At 34.1% G+C, this 17,618-nt stretch overlaps 1 non-coding gene across 1 annotated transcript; it reads left to right on the forward strand.

The window, feature by feature from the left end:
* The first annotated feature begins 16,464 nt into the window (after positions 1-16,464).
* Positions 16,465-16,571, forward strand: LOC139887349 (small nucleolar RNA R71). The gene has a single exon (XR_011773184.1). It is a non-coding gene; the product is annotated as a small nucleolar RNA R71 (small nucleolar RNA).
* The last annotated feature ends 1,047 nt before the right edge of the window (positions 16,572-17,618 follow it).

Raw genomic sequence — 17,618 nt, forward strand, 5'->3', positions numbered from 1 at the left:
CTTTTTAGGCTCCGGTGTGGACAAGGGTTAGGGCGTTCGTTTAGATTAGTGGTCTCCCGCTTTGGTTTGGATAGGGGATGCTTTTGGAAAGTTTGACTTTAGAAGTTTGACCGAGATTGTGGGTAGTTTAACCCCAAACACTATGCTCTAGGTGTCGTTTGGAAATTAAACTCTTATGGTCGAAACTTGTATTTTTGAACGGAATTCGTAAAACGGCCGATGTGGGCCCGATGTTGTAAAACTCGATCTTATGGTGGAAATCTCTTAGTTTTACTTATTTTAACATGTTGTGAAAAGCGTTTCTTTTAAAAGTGTCAGGAAGTGGGTTTTCTGCTCGCGTAAGTTGGACCACTTGATCAGAATTTTGCAGTTCATTTGGATGCCGTCCCAAATGGTTGGACGCCGTCCTGGCCTTCAGTACTGGATGCCGTCCAGATGTACAGTCTCACAAAAAAAAATTAGCATGTTTTTGGTATAACGAGGGTTGGGTCGTTACAAGTGGTATTAGAGCATGGTCTAAGGGATTTAGATGACTTGAGATAGGTGCCTAGACTTTGACTTTATTGTGTATGCATTTTATGCGGGACTTGTCGGAGACAGGTCGGACCGGGAATTGGTTATTGCTTAAGTTTATGTGAACTAACCTTGCGCTAATTGTTTTGTATTGTGTTTGCAATCATCAAGCGAGATAGACGTTGTACTAGCAAGATTAATGCGACGTGCTCGCGTAACAATGATTAGCTACCATTGTTACGGGTCCAAGTCGTGTCAAGCAAGCGACGTACGACGATTGTTAAGCAAGATGGGCCGTGTGGGGTGTATGTGTCATGTTGATGTTATGCGAGGTGTATATGACATAGTTATATATTTACTACGAAATACTATTAAATACGATACAATTATACACAAGTTATTTATTTATAGAATAGATATACCTAATCCTTGCTACAACACTTATAGGCAATGACTACTATATTTTTATTTTAAACTATATTTGTATATATATATATATATATATATATATATATATATATATATATATATATAAAAGTAGTTTTATTATTATTATAAAAAGGGGGTTTTTACCGATAAATGACCGGTTTGTCGATTTTATGTCTTAAGTCGCAATTAAAACCTAATGTAAAATATTAAAAATAAATAAAACTTAATTTAAAGCGTAAAGTAAATGACGATAAATAAAAATGCGATAATTAAAAGTGCGATAAATAAAATGACGGTAAATAAATTTGCGATAATTAAAAGTACGATAATTAAAAATGCGATAACATATAAAATAAAGGAATTATGCTTATTTAAACTTCTGTAATCATGATGTTTGACGTGTTGATTTTAATTTATTACCATGGGTTAATTGACCTTTGTCCTGGATTATTCAATATGTCCATACGGTTTTTGTCCATAACAGTCCATCAGTCATAAATATAAAGTGCGAGTGTCCTCGTCAAATAATCCTTATACCCGAAGTCAAATATTTCAACTAATTAGGGATTCGAACTGTAACAAGGTCTTAATACTTTGTTTAATGAATACACCAGGTTATCGACTGCGTGTAATCCAAGGTTTTACTACTTTATTAACAATTATACCAATTACCCTTGTATGTAATCCACCCCTGTTTCAATGAGTCCGTTGACTATTAATCCATTCCCGTGTCCGGTAAAATGAATAATTATTGGTATTTATAAATATCCCGCCCACCGTACCCAGTCAAGCGTATGTGGTTATATATAAATATGTCAAATTATAAATCTCTATATTAATTTAACGAGGTATCATTTAGTTAATATAAAGCCCATTAATAGCACATAGTCTAATTTCCACAAGTGTCGGTCTTTTGTCCAAACCCCAATTATGGTACAAAGCCCAATTACCCAATCTTTAATATTTCGCCCAACATCACAATTACTTCGATTTAAATAAGCATAATAATAACTTAGCTACGAGACATTAATTTAAAAAAGGTTGAACATAACTTACAATGAGTATTAATCGCGTAGTATTACACGGACAGAATTTTGACTTACAAACTTAAACATTCGCCACTATAACCTTATTATTATTAACTTAAAATTAAAATTAAAATTAAAATATAAATATATATTGAGAGTATGATGATAGATTAGAAAAAGGTGTGATTTATTTCGGCCAGAACTCGTGCATTTTATAGAATGTGGCCTGCTACAGTAAACCATGTGACCGCATGGTTTTTGTTCTTCCAGGCCATGCGATCGCATGGCCACCTTCTCCTGGTTACAAAGTGATTAAAACGTGGGCTGCTCGTATTTATTTAATATATAATATAATATATATAATTTTTATATAATTATATATATATATTATATTATATTATATTCTTGTGCATAGTTGACTTGTAATTTTAGCTCTGTTGCGTCGCGCGTTGATAGTTGGTTCATGTCCCGGTTCTGGATTTTCGAACGTCCTTGCGTACAATTTAATATCTTGTACTTTACGTTTTGCGGCTCGTACTTTTGTAACTTTTAGACGTTTCTCATCAATAAATTGAACCTCTTGGATTGTACTTTGTACTTTTTAGCGTTTTGGTCATTTGCGTCTTCAATTCGTCGAATCTGTCTTTTGTCTTCACCTTTTATTATTTAAATGAATATCACTTGTAAATAGAACAATTGTAACCAAAAGCTTGTCTTTCTTGAAGGATAATGCTATGAAATATATGTTCGTTTTTAGCATTATCAAATATTCCCACACTTGAGCGTTGCTTGTCCTCAAGCAATATAGAACTTGAATATAACTTTACTAGAATCACTTCTTTATTCTTCACACTTTGTACATCAGTGATTTTTATACGGCAGTATGAACAATGATAGTAACGTTGTGGTTTATAGTCCCACATGACTATGAAAATTTAGATCCTTTAGGAAATTGGATCTTTATGAAAACATTTGATCTTTTGAAAATTCAATCTAGCTTTTACCCTAGATAAGTTTTCCGGAATAACCCTTCATCGGTGTTTGCAAAATGTTTGTGGGTTTTGTGGGTTTCAGATTTGAAAATTGTAGCTCAAAACTTATGGTTTTGTGTCACCCACTTGCTAACCTTGTATTGGGAAAGCAACACGTCCAGTTTACTTGCTCCGTATATTACCTTTCGGTAAACTACCGTTCGGTTGTAAAGGAAATCGTTGAACAAGCAACTGTTAAGGCAATGTCCTGTGACATGCTTTTGATTATGGTCTATATCGTGTCAGATGCAATTACTATCCTTTGTAGGAGCAATAGTAAAGATCACCCTATAGTTTTTCAGTCTGGCACAAGGTCCTGTCTTCGACCATGCTATGCAACCACCGTTCTTACGGTTGACACCCGATTTGGTTCAGGTGACCTAATGAATTCCAGGTGAATTCCTAGGATTTTACGTTCAATGATAATGAACACATTGAAAATGGGTTTTCAGAAAACAAATCGGTTTGTAATTTGATCAAAATATTTTCTAGTTCAAGCTCGAGTTTAGATATCATTGAATTCCATGAGTTTGAATTCTCAATCTTTAAGGTCAATCTCAAGGATTGAGTAATATCAGTCTTAAAAGTTTATTTTTGATCTTTAAGGAGATTATCCTTTCTGGGGATCTGTGATGTTTTCGCTAGGTGTATATAAAATAGCTTAAATTTTACTAGGAAATACTATTAAATACGATACAATTTTACACAAGATATTTATTTATTTATTGAATGGATATACTTAAACCTTGCTACAACACTTATAGGCAGTGTACCTAATCGTACAGTAGTGTAGTTTTTAGTAAGTCCGGTTCGTTCCACAGGGAATCTTTTTCACAAAGCTTAACGCTATATTAGTTTAAATTTATAAAAATACAAATATATATATAAGTAATATTATTATTATAAAGGGGAGTTTTTACCGTTTAATGACCGGTTTGTCGATTTTAAAAACTTTAGTTGCAGTTAAAACAAAATGTAAAATATTAAATAAATAAAAGACTTAATTTAAAGCGTAAAGTAAATAACGATAATGAAATTGCGAATAATAAAAGTACGATAAAATAAACTTGCGATAATTAAAAAGTACGATAATTAAAAGTGCAATTAAATACAATAACAATAAATAAAAATGCGATAATTAGAAGTGCAATTAAATATAAAATAAAGGAAATTAAATATGAAATAAAAGAATTACGCTTATTTAAACTTCCGTAATCATGATGTTTGACGTGTTGATTTTAGTTTTATGCCCATGGGTTAATTGTCCTTTGTCCTGGATTATTTAATATGTCCGTCTGGTTTTTGTCCATAACAGTCCATCAGTCATAAATATAAAGTGCGAGTGTCCTCGTCAAATTATCCTTATACCCGAAGTCAAATATTCCAACTAATTGGGGACTTAAACTGTAACAAGGTTTTATTACTTTGTTTAATAATTACACCAGGATGTCGACTGAGTGTAACCCAAGGTTTTAATACTTTGTTATCAATTATGCCAAGTGTCCTTGTACATAATTTCACCCCTGTTTTAATAATTCTAGTGACTATTAATCCATTCCCGTGTCCGGTTAAATGAACGATTATTCGTACATATAAATACCCTGCCCATCGTATCCGATCGAGTGTATATGGTTATTTATAGGGACGTTCAATTGTAAATCTTTATATTAAAATTAACAAACTATCATTTAGTTAAACAAATATAAAGCCCATTAATAGCCCATAGTCTAATTTCCACAAGTGTCGTTCTTTTGTCCAAACCCCAATTATGGTACAAAGCCCAATTACCCAATTTTAATATTTTTAGCCCAACATCATGATTACTTCGGATTAAATAAGCATAATAATAACTTAGCTACGAGACATTAATGTAAAAAGGTTGAACATAACTTACAATGATTAAAAATAGCGTAGCGTTACACGGACAGAATTTCGACTTACACCCTTACAACATTCGCTAACACACCCTTATTATTAGGATTTAAAATTAAAATTAAAATTAAAATATAAATTATATATACATATACTACGTTTGAGTGAAGAAGAAAAAGATGTGTTTTGTGTTACACCAAAGCTCGATTTTTATAGGCATGTGGGCTGGAACTGTGCACCATGCGATCGCATGGATTTATGCCTTCTAGGCCATGCGATCGCATGGCCAGCTGGGGAGAGCCACATTTGGTTGTTTTCTTCTGCCGACGTTTATTTAAATATAATATAATATATATATATTAATTTTAAGAATTAATTATATATTATATTATATTCATATGCATAGTTGACTTGTAATTTTTAGTCCGTTGCGTCGAGCGTTGAGAGTTGACTCTGGTCCCGGTTCCGGATTTTCGAACGTCCTTGCGAATAATTTAATATCTTGTACTTTGCGTTTTGAATCTTGTACTCTTGTAATTTTGAGACGTTTCTTATCAATAATTAGAACCTCATTGATTGTATTTTGTACTTTTGAGCTTTTTGGTCGTTTGCGTCTTCAATTCGTCAAATCTGTCTTTTGTCTTCACCTTTTATTATTTAAACGAATATCACTTGTAAATAGAACAGTTGCAACTAAAAGCTTGTCTTTCTTGAGGGATAATGCTATGAAATATATGTTCGTTTTTAGCATTATCAAATATTCCCACACTTGAGCTTTGCTTGTCCTCAAGCAATATAGTCTTGAAATACTAGAATCACTTCTTTATTCTTCACACTTTGTACATCAGTGATTTTTTTACGGCGGTATAAACAATGGTAGTAACGATGTGGTTTACAGTCTCACATGACTTATGAAAATTTAGATCCTTTAGGAAATTGGATCTTTATGAAAACATTTGATTTTTTTGAAAATTAAATCTAGCTTTTACCCTAGATAAGTTTTCCGGAATAACCCTTCACCGGTGTTTGCAAAATATTTTTTTTGTGGGTTTGGTGGGTTTCAGATTTGAAAATTTTAGCTCAAAACTTGCGGTTTTGTGTCACCCACTTGCTAACCTTGTATTGGGAAAGCAACACGTCCAGTTTACTTGCTCCGTATATTACCTTTTGATAAACTACCGTCCGGTTGTAAAGGAAAGCGTTGAACAAGCAACTGTTAAGGCAATGTCCCCTGACATGCTTTTAATTATGGTCTATAACGTGTCGGACGCAATTACTATCCTTGGTAGGAGCAATAGTAAAGCTCACCCTTATGATTTTTCGGTCTGGCACAAGGTCCTGTCTTCGACCATGCTATACAACCACCGTTCTTACGGTTGACACCCGATTTGGTTCAGGTGACCTAATGAATTCTAGGTGAATTCCTAGGATTTTACGTTCAAAGGTAATGAACGCATTGAAAATAGGGTTTTCAGAAAACAAATCGGTTTTAATTTGATCAAAATATTTTCTCGTTCAAGCTCGAGTTTAGATATCATTGAATTCCATGAGTTTGTAATTCTCAATCTTTAAGGTCAATCTCTAGGATTGAGTAATATCAGTCTTAAAAGCTGATTTTTGATCTTTAAAGGAGATTATCCTTTCTGGGGATTTGATTTATTAGTCTTATCAAGCTAATTTGCACGGTGCCCCCCCATTGTACGAGATAAATCCTTCTCATGGTTAGGATAAATCTGACCACTTGGCGACCCTGTTTTATGCTGAGGTCCGTGGATTTCCTGCTGATTTTAGAGATGACTTTTCTAGATTTTTCATCAACCTACAGCTGGTCTGGACGACAACTTCATGACCTAAATCAAGAAGCGCGTGTCTTTTTCGGAAGACTTTACTTCCTTTTAATGATGGAATTGATTCATCGTGTAGATCCATCTTTTCTTTTCTTTCATCGGATAAAACAGTTAATTATCGTCCAAAACAAAAGTATTTTCAATTATTTGTACAAAAATATGTGATATATATTTTGAATAACTCGGTGAAAATTTCCCACACTTGGCTTTTATTTTCCTTTTTATTGTCCTCTATTCCATTTTAAATGAATTCTAACATTTTGGTTTGTTTCTCAATTTATGTCCTTTCCGAGGTAACAATAATTTTGGTGTTAACACCTAGTTTTATCGTTCATAAATATGTATAAACATGATTTTGAGTTCATTTAATTGAAAATTTTGAAAAATTTTACTAGAATTGGGTAGTCAGTATATAAGACTAGGGCTGTTCTTTATTATCAGAGAGCACTAGATTATAATACAACTACTACTTTACTAGTATTTCTAATGATAACCAAGTGTATAAAGTAAAAATTTTAAAATCCGAAAGAATTTAACCTCTTCCCACACTTAAGATCTTGCAATGCCCTCATTTGCAAGAAATCAGTAACAATTTAAATTATTGAGGGTGATTAGCGCAGAAAAATGATTAAATTTTATCAAAGTTTCCAAACATATTGGCGTTTGTTTGCTGAATGATAAATGGTGCATATCATTTGTTCATTCCGTCTGTTGTTACATCACATTTATTTGTCATCTTGTCGTCAAAATTAGTAGCTTTTGCTGAACTTAATGCCAGTCTTTGAAAATGCGCTGTTTTACCCTGTTTTGTACAATTTACAATATACATACATACAAATATAAACATGCATGGCAATTTGAAATGTGACTTAATATCCCACTTTCAAATCCTAAATGTAAAATATTAGTACACAATAATAATAAAAATGATAAAGATTACATAAGTATATTCAATAACATAAGTTTAAACATGAATAAGTAAAAACATAAAAACATAAAAATCATATAAATAACCAAATGGAACCAAATTAGTCTGGATAGGGGTTCCAGTTCATCTCATCAGGTGGGTTCCATTGTTGATTATAGGTGTTCTGATAGGCTTGGTTATAGTCATACCGGTTAAAGGGTGGTCGGATATCGGGGCTATGTGGCGGAAAATGAGCAGGTCGAGTAGGTACATAGTTATTTGGTACCTGATATGATAGCTGGCTCATGATTTGGTGCTGATGAACTACCCAGCTATCGTGTTGGTGTCGCCTATAATCCTCGTATACTCGCTCGGAGTTCCACTGCTTGTACATACTATGTCTAGCCGCGTTCGTCATTGCTTCCTCATCTATACGAACGTGGACGTCAAGAATAGCATCTCGAAAGACATCCCTAATGTCTTCCGCCTCCTCCATTTCCTCGTCTGAGCCTCTCTCTACCTGAGGATGAGATCCCTCATAGGGTACTGCCTGGTTACGTCTACTTTTCAATACCTTAGCACCCACATAAACTTTCAATCCTAAGGGCTCAACCTGTTCTCTACAAAGCTGTAATGGACCCTCTTGGTTCCTATCAACACCTAAATACTCTCCAATGAGAGTAACAAAAATACCTCCTTCTATTATACTCCCGTCCTGCATTCCCTCTACCATTTTAGATAAATAAAAAGCAACACAGTAAGGGATATTGACAAAGCTTCTAGGATCCCGAATACACTTTAGGTAGAATAAATCATGTAAGGTAATTTTTTCTTTATTGTGACCTCTCTGTGTAATTGAGTTAGCCAAAAATCTATGAATAATACGAAGCTCGGCTCTGTCAATATGTGTATAGGAGTGTCCTCCTGCTCGTGTAAAAACATCAAAATGTGACATACGCCTCCAAATGGCGTCAGCGTCAAAGTTACTATCTACCCTTTCACCATAATGAATCAAATTTGTACAATCGGGTAATAGAAACTCACCAGGAGTATATATCTGTAAGGCCCCGGCCATGTCCAGCATGGACATTCTGTATATCCTACCGCCAAGGATAAACCTAAGAAATCTTATATCATCTATTCTAACTATATTTGTATCAAGTGATACAGTACTCATCAACTCAACACACCATTCCTTATATACAGGCCTACGAATGGTGAAAAGACGTTCCCAATCTGTAAAAGAAGAACTGCCATACCTTTGTACCAAAAGCTGTCTAACACGGTCAGCTAGATGGACCGTTTCCAAAGGGGCCCAATCGATTACCCTTGGCACCTCTACATTTTTTGTTACCAATTTGAATTTGTTCCTTTGATATGTCTCGTAATCTCTCCATCTCCTATCAAATCTTAGATTAGGATGCAGAGTGTGCTCAGGAATTGTTGGGAATTCTACTGGCGGCCTCATTGGGAATACTATGAATTCATCAACAAACTGTACCGGATCATAATAAGGTATGTGCTGATCAGGCTGTTGTTGTGGTTCTTGTTGTGGTTCTTGTTCGTGTTGCATTTCTGGTTCTGGTTCTGGTGCTGGTGCTGGTCGTCTAGATGATGATGCTCCTGAACCTCCAGTATCGGCTTTCTGCAAAACACATTAAACACAAAATTTGTGCATCCAAATATGCATTAGTGTTAGCAAAATAACAACTTAAAACAATCACTATAACATGTTAAATCAAAATTAAACTTATACACATTTTCACAATTTTTCACAATTCTACACTTTTCAAATAAGCACATATGAAAATGTATACAAAGTTCATAAGCTTTTAACTCAAATAACATGTCAAAATATTCATTACTAATAATTAAACAAGTCTCAAATGGCAATTACATCAAATTAATCAAGTTCATGAATTTTGGACTTAGAAAGTCCACTTTAATCTCCAAAAATCATGTGTAGGATCAATGTTTGGATCATTTAACTATCTAAACATGTTACACTACTCAATTTAGCAATAATTCATGACAAAAATCGGTCATAACCTGTTTATATCAAAAAGCCCCAAATTGCTCAAGAACACAAACCCTAGATTTCTAAAATTTTTGAAGTTTTTGGCTTCAAATCATGTTAAATAGCATCAATCTAGGTTATACATGCATAAAATACTATCAATTTAACACTAATTACACTAGAAATTAACAAAATTGTATTAGGTAAAAAAATTGGTAATTATCACAAAAACTAGGAATTTATAGAGTTTAGGGGTGTAATTTTTACCATTTTGCTGAAGAATGAGAATCTAGGCATGATTAGAGCAAGAAAAATGACGAATTACGGTGGAAAATTGGCAAAATTTGGTGAAGATTTGAGAGAGTTTCGTGTTTGTGTGTGTGTTGTGTGGAGAAGACAGACCTGCTGTCTGTTTTGAGTCTGGCCTGCATTTGGTCCCCATGCGATCGCATGGGTTCCAAGTGCAAACCCCATGCGATCGCATGGGGTGCCGGCTACAGTGATTTGGCTTTTTTTTTTTTTTTTTTTAAAGGTTATACTTTATAAAACATAAAATTAAAAAAATTTTAAAAATTTGTTTCTTTTTAGGATGAGGGCGTTTCGGATCGATGTCCTAGTCTGTCCCTCGACAAAATTTTTAAAATTTGTCAAATCAAAGCGCGGTTTTAAATGTAAAGATTTTTGGATTTTTTTTAATGTTTTTGGCATACTTTAATTCAATAAGATTAAAAAAAATGATAATAAAAGTTCTCGTCCTTCCCTCGGGTAAAGCAATTTCGGTTCAACGACCTAGTCTTCAACTCACGACGAATTTTAAAAATCGTATTTTTAACTTAGCGAAATAAAGTAAATTTTTGTTTTTAAATTCACACAACTTAAATTTAAAATATGCATAAAATTAAAAATTCACATTTTTTAAAAATTAAAAATTCACACCAAACTTATATTATATTTTTGTTTTTATACATACAAACTTAAAAATATCAATTGTTCAAATATTTACAATTTTAAATATATTAATTTAAAAAGTTTACAATATTAATTTAAGATTTATATATTAATTTTAAAAACATGGTAAAAATAAAATTAAAAATCTTTTTGGTCTTTTATCCCACTTTAATCAATCAAATATTATCAAAAATATGCGCCCCTCTTTTCGATAAAGTAATTTCGGTTCCATGACTTAATTTAACTCATGACGAATTTTTGAAATATTTTGGGTTGATTGATTAAAGATATTTATACCTTAAGAATAAACGTTAAATTTCGCAGTGATGTAATAAATTTTTGTATGATATCAATAATTTCGGTCGCCAAACCTAATTTTATTTAATACCAATTTAATACTTTATAGCGAACAATTTAGCGTTTATTATCAAAAGGTTAAAAATAAAAATAAAAAATAAAAACTGTACAGACTTACCTGTGAGATAGTATTCTTAGTTATATGATCTATCCCATTCATAAGATAGTCGGTTTAATTGGTTTTCCATAGCTACATAGGCGTAACCTCGAGCATTCAGTGTTTTTTCTTCTAAACATATGAACGGTCCGTCTCTGCATAAAGTAACAAATTCGGTATTTGAATAGGTTTGATTATTTGAACATTTACCTCCATGTGACCATTTTCCGCATTTGTGACATCTTTCAAGGTGTCGTGCTCTTCTTTTCGCTGCGGATTTTGATTTTCCTTTACCAAATTGTAACTTATTATCTTCGCATCTGGATTCTTTTCTTACTTCGTCCAATCTTTTTCTGATTACTGATACTAGTTCACTTGGAAGTGTGTCATTATTACGTTTAGTGATCAAAGCGTGTAGCATTAGACCATGATTTAGTTCACAGGCAGTCTTCATTTCGTAAAAACCTAAAAAAAAATAAAAATTCAGAATGGGGGGAGAAGACTAGTTCTTTAGGGTCTGCTAGGGAAAGACCATTCGGGTTCCATTTTCGAGAACTACACGAAAACAGAAAATCTAACTCTAACATAAATACATAAAATCCTTAAAAGACTTGATTCTCCCCACACTTAGTTAGCTGTGGTATCGAAATTGTGATTAACTTCATTGTCGACTTTCATCGGACTATCTATGTAATGTTTAACTCTGTGACCATTAACTTTAAATTCAATCCCATTTGAATTTATTAACTCTACTGTTCCATATGGGAAAACTCTTTTGACTATGAATGGTCCAGACCATCTTGATTTCAATTTTCCAGGAAATAGCTTGAATCGTGAATTGAAAAGAAGAACTCTGTCTCCTTCTTTAAATTCTTTTGAACTTCTGATTCTTTTATCATGCCATTTCTTCGTTCTTTTCTTATAGATTAATGAATTTTCGTATGCTTCATGTCTTAATTCTTCTAATTCGTTTAATTGACTTAACCGTAGACGTCCAGCTTCATGTAAATCAAGATTACATGTCTTCAAAGCCCAAAATGCTTTGTGTTCAATTTCTACTGGAAGATGACATGCTTTTCCGTAGACGAGTTTAAAAGGTGTGGTTCCAATTGGAGTTTTGTAGGCTGTTCTAAAAGCCCAGAGTGCATCCTCCAATTTAATGGACCATTCCTACGGATTTGATCCTATGGTTTTTTCTAGAATACGTTTTAAAGCTCGGTTGGTATTTTCAACTTGTCCACTTGTTTGTGGATGATATGCGGTGGGGATTTTATGAGTTACTCCATATCTTTTGAGAACTTTCTCAAGTTGATTATTACAGAAATGAGTACCCCGATCACTTATTAAAGCTTTCGGTGTTCCAACTCTTGCAAAAAGACTTTTTAAAAAGTTGACTACAACTCGTGCATCGTTAGTTGGGAGAGCTTGTGCTTCCGCCCATTTAGATACATAATCAATGGCTACGAGAATGTAGAGATTATTATGAGATTTTGGAAATGGACCCATAAAGTCAATACCCCAAATGTCAAATACTTCGCATACTTGAATGACATTTTGTGGCATTTCATCACGTTGACTTATTTTTTCGGCCCTTTGACAAGCATCACAGGATTTGCAAAGAAGGTGTGCGTCTTTGTAAATTGTAGGCCAATAGAATCCAGCGTCGTAGACTTTTCTTGCTGTGAGTTGAGGCCCATAATGCCCTCTTGTTGGTCCTGTGTGACAATGGTTTAAGATTTGACTATCTTCATCTCCGAATATGCATCAGCGTATTATTCCATCGGGACAACTTTTAAACAGATGTGGATCTTCCCAGAAATAGTGTTTTATATCACTGAAGAATTTCTTTCGTTTTTGGTACGATAATCCTTTTTCAAGGAATTCACATACTAAATAGTTTGCATAGTCTGCAAACCATGGAATTTCATTATAATTTATCTTCAATAGATATTCATCAGGAAAGTTGTCTTGTATGGCCGATTCATTTAGAACTTCTAATTCGAGATTTTCAAGACGAGAAAGATGATCAGCGACGAGATTTTCTTCTCCTCTTTTATCTCGGATTTCAATATCGAACTCTTGTAAGAGAAAGATCCAACGGATTAATCTTGGTTTGGCATCTTGTTTCGAAAATAGGTATCTAAGAGCAGAATGGTCGGTATAGACCACCGTTTTTGCTAGAACGAGATATGAACGAAATTTGTCAAAAGCGAAGACAATAGCAAGGAGTTCTTTTTCAGTAGTTGTGTAATTCGTTTGTGCTCCTTGTAACGTCTTACTAGCATAATATATAGGTTGAAATCGTTTTTCAATCCTTTGTCCTAAAACGGCTCCCATTGCAAAATCACTTGCATCGCACATTCGTTCAAACGGTAGATTCCAATTTGGTGTTATCATGATCGGTGCATTAGTGAGTTTCTCTTTAAAAATATTAAAAGATTTGATGTATTCATCTGAAAAGATGAATGGAGCATCCTTTTATAGGAGTTTATTCATAGGAGTGGCAATTTTAGAAAAATCTTTTATGAAACGTCGGTAAAAACCGGCATGCCCTAGAAAACTCCTAACTCCTCTAACATTGGTGGGATGTGGAAGTTTAGCAATTACATCTACTTTAGCTCTATCCACTTCAATTCCTTCTTTTGAAATTTTACGTCCAAGAACGATGCCTTCTTTAACCATGAAATGACATTTCTCCCAATTAAGAACTACATTTGATTGTTCGCATCTAATAAGCATTCATTCCAGATTAACTAGACATGATTCAAATGTATCACCGAAGACTGAAAAGTCATCCATGAAAACTTCCATGCATTCTTCTATCATGTCGTGAAAAATCGCCATCATACACCTTTGAAAGGTTGCAGGGGCGTTGCAAAGTCCAAATGGCATGCGTTTGTAAGCAAAAGTACCATAAGGGCACGTGAACGTGGTTTTCTCTTGATCTTTGGGTGCTATTGGAATTTGAAAATATCCAGAAAATCCATCAAGAAAACAATAGTAACTGTTTCCGGCTAATCTTTCCAACATTTGATCAATAAAAGGTAAGGGAAAGAGATCTTTTCTGGTGGCGTCATTTAATTTTCTATAATCAATACATACACGCCATCCTGTTACAGTCCTAGTAGGAATAAGCTCATTTTTTCATTTGTAATGACAGTCATGCCACCCTTCTTAGGCACGCATTGAACTGGGCTTACCCATAGACTATCAGAAATTGGATAAATTAAACCTGCGTCTAGTAGTTTAATAATTTCTTTTTTAACTACGTCTTGCATATTCGGATTTAGTCTTCGTTGGCGTTGCACATACGTTTTATGACCTTCTTCCATAAGGATTTTATGTGTGCAATACGAAGGACTTATTCCTTTAATATCATGAATTTTCCATGCAATGGCTGGTTTATGAGCTTTCAACACAGAAATGAGTTGTGATTTTTCATTTTCAGTAAGAGAAGACGATATTATTACAGGTAATTCAGATTCACCATGTAAATAAGCGTATTCCAAATGGTTTGGAAGTGGCTTTAATTCTAATGTCGGTGGTTCTTCTATCGATGATTTATATCGATATCTGTCTTCTTCTTTTAGCATTTGAATTTCTTCTGTTGTTGGTTCATATCCATTAGCTATTAGTGTAGCTAACATTTCAGCTTCATCAATTGGTTCATTACCTTCTCCTAAAGAACATTCTCCTGTTCCTTGTAATTCTGGAAATTCTTCTAACAATTCTGCATATGAATCTATAGTTTGAATATAATAACATGTATCATCTGCAGATTGCGGTTGTTGCGTTGCTCTATCAACTGAAAAGGTAACACTCTCGTCCTCTATACTTAGGGTCAATTTCTTACCGAACACGTCTATCATTGCTTTAGCCGTGTTTAAGAATGGTCTTTCTAATATGAGAGGAATTTGAGAATCTTCTTCCATGTCCAGAACAACAAAATCTACTGGAAATACTAAAGTACCAACTTTAACTAGCATGTTTTCCATTATCCCTCTAGGATATTTTATTGATCTATCGGCTAGTTGTATACTTATTCTTGTTGGTTTCAATTCTCCAAGGTCTAGTTTAGTGTATAGTGAATACGGCATTAAATTTATACTAGCACCTAAGTCTGCCAATGCTTCTATTGAACTAAGACTACCCAGAAAACATGGAATTGTGAAACTTCCTGGATCAGATAGTTTTTCTGGTATCTTATTCAACAGTACTGCTGAACAATTAGCATTCATAGTAACGGCCGAGAGTTCTTCCATTTTCTTTCTATTTGAGATTAGATCTTTCAGAAATTTAGCATATCTAGGCATTCCTGAAATCACATCAATGAAAGGAAGATTTACATTTATCTATTTAAACATATCCAAGAATTTGGATTGCTCGGCTTCAAGTTTCTCTTTTTTAATTTTACTCGGGTAAGGAAGTGGTGGTTGGTATGGTTTAACATAAGGTTTATCCTTAACTGTGTTATCTTCATTAACCTTTTCAACTACCGGTTCTTTTTCCTTATCTTGTTCAGGTTGTGGTTCTTGTGAAGTAGGAATAGCTTCAGCAGAAGTTACAGGTATTTCAGGTGGTTTAAGTGTTGTACCACTTCTTGTGGTAATGACTTTAGCTGTTTCATTCCGGGGGTTAGCATTTGTATCACTAGGTAAACTTCCCGGTTTTCTTTCACCTATTAACCTTGCTAGGTTACTTACTTCTTGTTCCAAATTTTGAATAGAAGCTTGTTGATTTTTAAATGCTTGAGCATTTTGTTCATTGGTTTGTTTTTGAGATGTGAAAAACTGCGTTTGAGTTTCAACTAGCTTCGTCATCATATCTTCTAAATTCGGCTTTTTATCATCGGTTTGTGGTGGTTTGTTTTGAAAATTAGGTCTTTGCTGATTGTAAGTATTATTGGATACTTGTTGATTGTTAGGACCTTGTTGGTTGTTGTATGGAATATTTCGATTATAATTCTGGTTTTGATTGTAGATCGGTCTTGGCGGTTGATAATTATTCTGATAATTATTTCCAGGCCTTTGGTTTAGATATGAAACATTCTCTCTTTGTTCCATTGTTAATTCAATACCGAGACAATCTTTTGTCAAATGTGGTCCTCCATACTGCTCACAACTAATTCGTATTGAGTGGATATCTTTAGTCATCTTTTCCATTTGTCTCTCGACAGCATCTATCTTTGCGGAAATGGAATCTAAGTCATGGCTAGAATCGGCTCTAGCTGCTTTAGATGATCTAATGATATATTTTTCTTGGTGCCACTCATGTGAGTGGGAAGCAGTGTTATCAATAATTTTATAAGCATCAGTTTCGGTTTTCTTCATAATAGAACCACCAGCTACTATGTCGATGTCTTTCCTTGTAGTGATGTCGCATCCTTGGTAGAATATTTGTACTATTTGACAGGTGTCTAAACCATGTTGCGGACATCCTCTTAATAACTTTCCAAATCTTGTCCATGCCTCATATAGAGTTTCATTTGGCTTCTGTGTGAATGTAACAATTTCTCCTTGAAGTCTTACGGCTTTAGATGCTGGAAAGAATTGTTTAAGAAATTTTTCAACTAAAACGTCCCATGTATCAATTGCCCCTTCAGGTAACGATTCCAACCAATCTTTGGCTTCTCCCTTTAAAGTCCAGGGAAATAACATGAGATATATCTGTTCATCCTCCACTTCTCGGATTTTAAATAGTGTGCAGATCCTATTAAAGGTACGAAGATGTTCATTTGGATCTTCCTTCGGCGCACCACTAAATTGGCATTGATTAGTCACCATGTGTAGAATTTGTCCTTTGATTTCATAATCTGGCGCATTAATGTCAGGATGAGTAATTGCGTGACCTTGGCCAGTGCGTTTAGCTCTCATTTGGTCTTCCATACTTAAAGGTTCCAGATTCTCCATAATTGAATTTGTTGAATCAGAATCACTAGAGGATTTTGATTTAATGGTTCGTTCCTCAACAATCTCTGTTTAAATGATTGGTGGTTCCGGAGGAAAATTTAATGGTTCAGGATCTATGAATCGTCCCTGAATATTCTCCGGATTCTCAATTGTGAGGTCGGGTTCAAAAAAATGGATTATCGGAAATTTGAACTGGAGTACTTGGTTGACTGGATGACGATTCTAAAGAAAAATCAACGGCGGTAATATTTGCTAGATGTCTTGATCTAGTTACAGGTGGTGAACGTACAAAAGGTGGTGAACGTCTTGCTCGGTGCATTCACTGAATATCCTATTAGTTTTTAAAAGGAAAGAAAAATTATATAAGTTATCCAATTAATAGACTTTTCTGATTTTGCCCACGTTTCGAATAGCCAAAAGATGCAGCAGAGGGGCAGGATTCGTTTGGTCTCAATATAATTGAGGACTGTTTGGCTCCAATAACCCGGTCCACGTACAAATCCAACTATTACTACGAACCAGAAAATTTTGATGTCTATCAATTTAACCACTTAAAATAAATTTTCGTAATTTTAAGAAGTATAGATAAGAAGTAGAAAAAAAATATATGTCCTAAAACTAGAATAGCGAGAAATAAGAAAGAAAAAGAGTGCGTCGAAAAAG

This window comes from Rutidosis leptorrhynchoides, chromosome 1, assembly GCF_046630445.1.
Source record: "Rutidosis leptorrhynchoides isolate AG116_Rl617_1_P2 chromosome 1, CSIRO_AGI_Rlap_v1, whole genome shotgun sequence".
NCBI lineage: Eukaryota > Viridiplantae > Streptophyta > Magnoliopsida > Asterales > Asteraceae > Rutidosis > Rutidosis leptorrhynchoides.